This window comes from Mastomys coucha, unplaced genomic scaffold (assembly GCF_008632895.1).
Source record: "Mastomys coucha isolate ucsf_1 unplaced genomic scaffold, UCSF_Mcou_1 pScaffold21, whole genome shotgun sequence".
NCBI lineage: Eukaryota > Metazoa > Chordata > Mammalia > Rodentia > Muridae > Mastomys > Mastomys coucha.
In genome coordinates, this window is record NW_022196904.1 from 56,928,720 (window position 1) to 56,937,868 (window position 9,149).

Here is a 9,149-nt window from a genome sequence, read left to right on the forward strand (position 1 = left end):
AGAGCATAAGCTATTGGTGTTCTGTTCAGGAAATTTTCTCCTGTGCCCATGTGCTTGAGGCTCTTCCCTACTTTCTTTTCTAATAGTATCAGTGTATCTGGTTTTATGTGGAGGTCCTTGATCAGCTTGGACTTGAGCTTTGTACAAGGAGATAAGAATGGATTGATTTATATTTTCTACATGCTAACTTCCAGTTGAGCCAGCACCATTTGTTGAAAATGCTGTCTTTTTTCCACTGGATGGTTTCAGCTCCTTTTCAAGCGACCATAGGTACGTGGGTTCACATCTGGGTCTTCAATTCTGTTCCATTGATCTACCTGCCTGTCACTGTACCAATACCATGCAGTTTTTATCACAATTGCTTTGTAGTACTGCTTAAGGTCAGGAATAGTGATTCCACCAGAGGTTCCTTTATTGTTGAGAATAGTTTTGGCTATCCTGGGTTTTTTGTTAATCTAGATGAATCTGCAAATTGCTCTTTCCAAGTCTGTGAAGAATTGAGTTGGGATTTTGGTGGGCTCTCCTTTTTTTTTTTTTTTCCACATCAGAAAATCCATAGGCTGGACAGAGACGTCTGTTCTTAGGGAGCTCTTGTTTCTCAAGAATTTGTATTTGTGTGTGTGTGTGTGTGTGTATGTAGTGTGTATATGGTGTGATGTATGTGTGTGTAGTATAGTGTGTGGTATGGTGTGTATGTGGTGTGCATGTGTGTAGTGGGAGGGAGTAGTGTGGGGGGGGTGTATGTATGTGGTGTGGTGTGTATGTGTGGTGTGTGGGGGTGGGTTGTGGTATGGTATGTATGTGGGGTATGTGTGTGTGTATGTGTGTGGTATGTGTATGTGTATGTGTGTAGTGTGTGTGTGTGTGTGTGTGTGGTGGGGTGGTGTGTGTGTGTGTGTGTAGTGTGGGGTGTGGTTTATGTGTGCAGGTGCGTGTGTGCATGTAGGTGGCATAATAGGACAAGAGATAGGAAGTAGAGTGGGAAGAGGGAGGAGGTAGATTATATCTCCTCAAGCTCAGGAACATCGTGTCAATCTCTGTACCTCAAGCTGCTTGTCCACTGTGTTGGATGAAAATGCATCAGTAAAGACAATGTGTTTTGTTTCCTCATATTGTTCACACGTGACATGGCATTTAGTATCCAAAAATATTTATTCAAGCTCCAACCCTCCTTATCACCTTTTTCTCCAGTTGGCTAGTGCTTACATAATTCTCACACATCCACCCAAAGCCCAAGGATGCCCCAGCTCAAGCCAGGGCAAGGGATGGAAGATGCTAATTCTAACCAGTTCTATCTACAAACTGAGACCAGTGTGGGATTCGTTATTTGAGGAGGTGAAACTTTATCTACCCTCTTCCACCTGTTTCTTGATTCCATATTAGATAGTCTTAGTTCTTTATTTAGAATCTATGGCTCATACATTCGTGCTTTTCCTGTGGATTTGAAGTGGTAAATGTTAGAAAGTCCATCTTCTCACCTGTTTTGGAGCATGGGAGTATATGCACCCCACAAATACATGTGTTCCTTTTACTCTCGTGATCTGCAGCTCCTTCAAAACAGATAATATGTCTAGGACACAGTATGAACCTAATAACTATTAGCCAAGGGAATTAGCTGGTGAATATGGCATTCAGAGACCAGAAGTGGTTGCAACATGGAGACTTTCTGCTGTTGTTACACTCAAGATTTAATTGGACAAACTTAATCTAGATGCACAATCTAAAACCTGTTACAAAATAATGTAGGAACAAAAGCTTACAATTAAATGTACCAATCATCATGCTAGTTATAATTACAGCTTCTCTTCATTTAGTTCCATATAGGAGCTTGTTTTATATAAGGTGACTAATGGCTTCCTGCACTAATGTATTGCTATTGATACTGTTTTCTAGTTGATAGATGTGAAGGTGTTAATAGATGGACTATGTGACTTACCTTTAGTCACCCAATTAATAAAAATGGAATTCATTTTTACACATACCAAATAGGCCTTAGCAGCCACAATGGTCTAGGGGAACCAACTCACACCATGTCTTCTTCAGTCATGATGGCCACAGATGACCAAAGGCTAGATGCACAAGTGACTATGAACATCTGACCAAGCACTGACCTGTAAGAGAGAATTGTTTTAACGGGATATATACATGAAGATGTGGTCTGCCTTGCATATAGCATCACAAAGCAGAATGTTGCTAAGAATAATTTCTGGCTGGGCAGTGTTGGTACATGCCTTTAATCCTTTAATCCCAGCACTTAGGAGGCAGAGACAGGCAGATTTCTGAGTTCGAGGCCAGCTTGGTCTACAGATTGAGTTCCAGAACAGCCAGGGCTATATAGAGAAACCCTGTTTCAGAAAAAAAAAAAATTTCTGTCAAGTCCTTAGTACATGACAGACTTGGCAAACCCACAGCAGAACTGGCCATTTTTGTAATATACAATGACCTCTTCATATTTTGAAAGAGTCCAGTGGTAGCCACTTTGAAAGGGCAAACACCTATTGTGGTAGAGAAGATGGAGTGCAATGGAAAGAACACAGACAAATAAACTGTTTTGTTGACATTGCACTCCAAGGATCCAATGAACTCCCAAGTGATTCAGCAGTGGCAAGCTAGTTAGAAACCCCAGCTCTCCTAGAGCTTACGTGAGGGAATGTATGAATAAACTGGGAAGAATGTAAGTTAGAAGGGGACAGGTAACTTAGGAAGGAAATACTGCAGGATAGTGGGTGGGCTTTGTGTGGAGGGAGAAAAGGCTCTGCCAAGGAGGGTAAGTATGGAGGAATCTTCTGTCCTGGGGCTCACTGACTGCCAGGAATCTCTTCCTCCAAGAATGGCGTCTTGGGTTCTATGCTAGGGAGCCTTCTACCACCAAGACCAGGGTAAGTGTGGAAACTGGGTAGAGTGGGTGGAGAAAGATGAAATTCCGATCTCCTAATCCTGTAATCCACTTGAGGATTTGTGTGAGTCATAATGGGAGAGCTGATTGGTTGATGTCAATATGGTGTAGCCTTTATATTCTTTTAGTGTAGATGTTGATCCAGGCGTGTAAGTGTCTAAGCCTGTCCTTTAGGAAATCCCATGGCCAGGTGAGGTGATTCAATGAGTAAAGGTTTTTGCCAGCATGTTTGATGACCTGAATTTTATCCCTGAACCACACATAGTAGAAAGAAAGAAAGAGCTGGCATGTGCAAGTTATCTTTTGACTTCTGCACATACATTGCAGTATAAACATACACACATGTGCACACACACACACACATGCACACACATGCACACACACACAAACATACACTCATGTATATGTATTCATGTTTATATATGTATATTTGTATACATATGTTTGTGCTCACACACACACACACATTCACACATATACGCATACACACATACACACATACGCATGCCTTCTGATCAAGTGTTGCAGCAGTTTCCATGCTGTAATAAAAGTACATACAAACAAATGTAAACATGCTTTCAAATCATAGTGTAGCCAGAAGCAGGGTAGGAATGTTTGTTCCATTGCATCTTGCAGGAGCCACACGTACATGTGCACTGCAGGGTACAAGGGCTCCTGTCCTTTTGATTTAAAGTCTTGCCTATGCACAAACCTTAACATTTGAAAAGTGTGAGAAGAAGACAAGATTAAAGATTATATAGAAACAAAGTCTGTAGACAGTGACGGCCCAGAACACATACCCAGTTAGATTAAGGACCTGGCAAAAGCTGCCTCCATTGAGCTTCCTGGCAGGGAAACACTGGTCTCTTCTACCTTGCATCTTGCTTCCTGGGTTTAAAGCACCGCCCGCAGCGCAGCAGTCCTACTCTTCTTTCTCCTGGAAGCTGTTTCCCTTTGCTCCTGCACAGAGCCTTTGCTACAGTGTCTTCTCCTCTTCCTGCTGGATCCCAGAGTCTATCTTTCTGTATCCTGCTCTTCAGAGTTCCTGAGTGGGCCTCCGGAATCTTAGTCGGGTTTGCCTCTGGTTAGGCTATTTCATTCCCTGCTTCCCTGTGTAGGTGGACTGGGTAGGTACCGAGCCCACTAATGACTAAGTTGACATTTGACTGACTGTTGGCTTGTTCTCTGTATGAGAGCTGGCCAGTTTTGTAATGTGTTTCCCTTTTAGTCTTGTAAAACTGCTCCACCAGAATCCTGCTTCATTGTCTACACTTCATTTGTCAGATAGCCACTCTCTAAAACACTCTCTAAAATAATTAACATTCTGCCTGACTTTGTGGCTTACTATCTGTTACTGAAGATTGAAAACATAACCCCAATTTAATGGCTTCACCCCCTCTTAAAGTCCACTCATAAAATGAAATAATTGAGTATCACTTAAGCTATGGTACCCCCACATGCACCATATTCTGCCTGTCGCTCCTTCAAGGTTTTCTCTTTTACTACCAGTGAACTAACTATAAATACACTGCAGTGTGACACAAGTGAGAAATTAAACAAAGAAATGAATTCCCCTGAGATATTTCCAGAGGCCCCTGTTTGTCTGTTGCCCACCCCCTCTCCCATGCCTCCTGGAGTCATCTTCCCAAAGACACTGCACAAAGAAGACTGACGCAAGCAGAGCTCTTCAGCTCCAGAGAGGTCACAACTGACAAGCACTCCCAGGCTTCTTGTCCCCTCCTTCTAGTGTAGATTGTGCAATGTGTCCCTGAGGAAGACAGGGACTGCTCCTTGACAGTGCCCCAAAAGGCAGGAGATGGTGCTGGGCTGGCACTCAGTGGTAGACTGCAGACTTAGCATATAGTAGTCCTTGGGTTCAATCCCAAGCACCACCCCAAAAGACACTAGCTTCTAATAAGATTCCTTTCATTATATAGGATGTGTTGAAGTATGTTTGATGTGAACATTATTTTTCATTAGGAGATAATATGAACTTTAATATACAAAGGACAAAAATTGTGATTCTTAATTGTCTTCTGGTTTATTTAACCAGGGGGAAAGGATCCAGAATATTATTTAAGAGAACTGTCTTGCCCCAGATACCTCTGGAGTGGAATGGGTGTGAGATGGCTGGCTATTCCTGTGGTGTTTGACCTGGGAGTAGGAGAGCTGGAAGGCCTGGCCCTTGGGGGTTCCTGGTCTAATGGAGTCCGCTGCAAAACCAGAAGCACTTAAGCTGGGCAGCTGGTGTGGCAATGCAGGCCTAAGTACAGCAGGACTGCTGGCAAGCAAAGCCTGAGAGAGCAGCCAGAGCGAAGTGCACAAAGAACAGCTCCCAACATCCATGCCACTTCTGTTCCCTAAGAGTAAAGGGCAGAGGGTGTCCTGGAGTAAACTGTTCTTGATCCTGTAGGGGGAAGGTCAACTTATCAGCAAGAGACCAGAATGAAAAAGAAAAAAATACTTTAGAAAAGTGAGCAAAGGAGCCATGGGAAATTGGACTAGATCTGGAAGGCCAGATGGGGCCAGAGAGTCAGGTGCATCCATAGAGCAAACAAGGGAGACCTGAGTGGCCTCTCCCCTTCTAGTGACCTTCCGGCATTCAGCCTTCCTATCGAAGGATGTTTTTTGCTTTGGTTTTGTGAGACAGAGTCTCACTCTGTAGCCCAGGCTGGCCTGGAATGTAGCTCAGTCTAGCCTGAAACTTTGTTGATTCCCTTGCTCTTTATATGCTAGGATTACCAGCATAAACCACACCCATTCCTAATAATGTGCTAGCTCTATTAACTTGTTGTTAAAAAAATTGTCTGCTGGGCTGGAGAGATGGCTCAGTGGTTAAGAGCACCTACTGCTCTTCCAAAGGTCCTGAGTTCAAATCCCAGCAACCACATGGTGACTCACAACCATCTGTAACTAGAGATCTGACTTCCTCTTCTGGAGTGTCTGAAGACAGCTACATTGTATATATATATATATACATACATACATATGTATATATGTATGTATGTATATATATATATATATATACAACTATATATATATATAATAAACAAAATCTTTAAAAGAAATTGTCTGCCAAAAGAAAATCTAGGAAGAACTTAGTGAGCAAATGTTGAATGAAAGGGCTTAATCAGTCTTTTTTTCTGTGAACTAAATCTAGCAGGAAGATTCAAGAAGCTCAAGAGTTGCTATTCGTTTGAAACTGGCATGTCCTTTTCTCTACTTCTGGTCCTTTGAAGTTTTTCTGTCACATATCAGGCGATAGAAAAAATGGAAGGCTTTTGTCAGGTGGAGGCAGTTGTGGCTCCTGGGATCTGGCTCCAGGGCGGAGGAGGTTGTGCTGCAGAATCACCAAGGATGCCGCGTTTAGTTTACCAGCTTACATGAATCAACTTGTTGGAGTTTTCTTACTATCGAAGCCCAGATCCAGTTTATCTTCTACAAGAGAAAGTAGAGCTGCCGTACACACACACACATACACACACACACACACACACACACACACACAAACAGTACACCACCTCAAAAAACCCAATCGTGGACACATATTCCCCTTGAAATGAAACACTTTAAGCAGTGACAGGCCCTGTCCCGATGCCTTTAAATAGGCTCGTCTCTCTTTGTGGTGATTGTTCTTTGAGACTGAAACAAAAACAAGGTGAATTACATCTGACTGTTGTTGTTTTTGGTTTTGTTTTTTAAGGGGTTGCCTGATTATTTTATTCATTTATTTAGGTTGCCATTTTTTTCTTTAAATAGATTTTACCCCCATCTCTGGGGAAAAAGCAGAGTAACCACATTCTGTGGTCTGAGGCTCCTTCATGGATGGGTCGTATGCTGTGGTGGAGGAGGAGGTGTTAGTGAAGGTGATTTAGTCAGCCAGGTACCCTGCCAGGCTTTGCAGCTGCTAGAGTAGACTGTAGTTGTCAAACCTGATCACAGCAGATTACAACCTGTCCACAGTGTTCCACGTTGCTCTGTGGCCAGCCATCTAAGCCCTTTTCTTTTAGTGTAAACAGCAAACCGGTCTCATTCTGAGGCAAACTAATGCCTGTGTACCCTAGGCGGTGCTGGTGAGGCAATGGGTGCGTTTGGAAGTCAGTTTCTGACCAGACTCCAGTTTTTACTTCTCCCAGTGGTGAAACAGGAAGCGGCATCCCATCTGGAAGAACCTGAAGGTGCCATCCAGTAGCTGTGCCTCACGTGACTAACTGCACTCAGTCAGAAATCTTGACTTGCAACTTTCAAGGGTGGGTCTCTGCAAGAATTTCAAGGCTTACGTATAGATGAGGTGTGTTGCTCATGAGAACAAAGCTGGCTAGAACGGGAAGCCTGTCCAGTTGCTCCTCACGGGCGAGGAGAATCTTGTGCAGACTGGTGCTTTGGGAAGAAGGTAGGTGTCTGCTCTGGGATGGTATTAGGGAACTTCCATACAAAGTTCTCTTGACTCTGTGTTTGGGGGGGGAGGAGCGGGGGGTGTAGGAAGATGAGAGACAGAAAGAATGAAACTGCTCGGTTTTGCCATGATGTGGGGGAAAATTCTGAAAGAGGGGTTTGGAGCCTCCTGTCTGAAGGCTTTGACTTGGGCAGTACCTAGTAGTAGAGAGGAAATGCCGAGTCCGGACTTCTGCTCCGGGCTCGCTCGCTCGCCTTGCTGTTGGCTGAGTTGTATAGCTCGGCATTAAAGGGATGCTGAGAGTGGGTTAGGCACTGAACTCGCACACAGCTGGGGTTTGGTTATTAGGAAAACCTGACTCAAGACCACATGAGCAGTGTGGTCTCTGTGCCGGCTGTGTGGCCTGTCAAATCCATTTCAGACCACGTCCGTCCCAGCCCCTTCAGCTTAGAGCAGGCAGGACTTGCTCACCTCCGTGACAAACTTTTCTAAGTTAGTACTATTGTTAGGGATGTAATACTCCTGTCATGCCCCAAAGAAAGTAGCTGATTGATTAAAGCAACTAGCCTCATGCAACAAAATAAAACTTTATTTTTCCTAAATTGAACAAAGTCTTAGAAAAGAAATTCTTATAAAAAATTATCAATTCCTGGAAAATCCCACTGCTCTAGGGGAAGAAACCTTTGGGACTCTCTGGGTGATAAATATTAATTTACTCATTAACCACTGATGTTCAGTGTCGTCTTCTGTTTTTGTCTCTGTCTCCTCCTCTTTGGCTCTCTTTGTGTGTGTCTCTGTCTATCTGTCTTACCCTTATATAAGCCAAGTAAATGATGTACCACTGAGCTATATCCCTCCATTCTTTATGTACTCTATCAGGTCTGAGAGTTTAAACTTCTAACTCTCTTACCTTTTAATCCTCCTATAAACCTGTTTTGATTTTTACCTCAAGGGGAAATTTCAATTCTAATTTCACCCATAAGATTGTTGCCAAAAGAAAAATACTCTGAGGAGATAATGGGCACTTATGAATAATAACTGTATAAAAGATTTGTGAAATCCAATCAAATTGATTATTATAGTTTTGAAGAGAATTCTTAGTATTGTCTAAATTTATTATTGCTAGTTTTAAACACTGGTTAGTTGCATTGGCTATAATGTCTATTCATTGTTCAGTCCTTGCTGTATGTAAATGTATTTTCTTATTGAGTTCAGTGAGATGGAACTAATAATACGCACCTTGTACATGAGAAAGTTTAGCTTGGGGGCTGGAGAGATGGCTTGATGGCTAAGAGTACTGCCTGCTTTTCCAGAGGACGTGTGTTCAATTCCCAGCACCCACATGGTAGCTCACAATCATCTGTAACTCTAGGTCTAGGGGATCTGACACCCTCACACAGGCACATATGTAGGCAAAACACCAATGTACATAAAATATTCAAACAAACAAAGGAACATAAATCTTTTTTAAAAAGCTTAACTGCAGTGATATCTAGACTGGCCTACCTCAGTGAGAGAGAGACTGCCTTCTTGCCTCTTTCTATGTCAAAATACAGGGTCTAACTTCTTTCATTCCCTATTGTATTAGTCTTCAATGTTCTTAACCTAGAGAGAAATTTCCAAAGCCTGAGGTGATATTTAAACATTCTAACTTGGAATCATTAAAAACAATTTAAACAGCATGAGAAGTAAAAGTTTTCCTTATGGTTTTTTTATGTTTACTTAATTTTGGTTGGATCCTCTCTGCCATTTCCCTGCCCTCCCTCCCCACTGTCCCTTCCTGTCTCCACCCTCCCCACTGTCCCTTCCTGTCCCCCACCCTCCCCACTGTCCCTTCCTGTCCCCCACCTTCCCCAC

At 42.9% G+C, this 9,149-nt stretch overlaps 1 protein-coding gene across 2 annotated transcripts in view; it reads left to right on the top strand.

Annotated features, from left to right (window-relative positions):
* Nucleotides 1-9,149, top strand: part of Cers3 (ceramide synthase 3) — a 93,553-nt gene that overhangs the window by 5,781 nt on the left and 78,623 nt on the right. The window contains exon 1 of one of the 2 annotated variants that reach the window (XM_031386936.1): nt 7,162-7,289. The exons of the other annotated variant lie outside the window; for it this stretch is intronic. The gene's annotated coding sequence lies outside the window, so the exon portion shown is untranslated. Of the gene's footprint in view, nt 1-7,161; nt 7,290-9,149 lie in introns of those variants that run through there. 2 annotated transcript variants of the gene reach the window in all.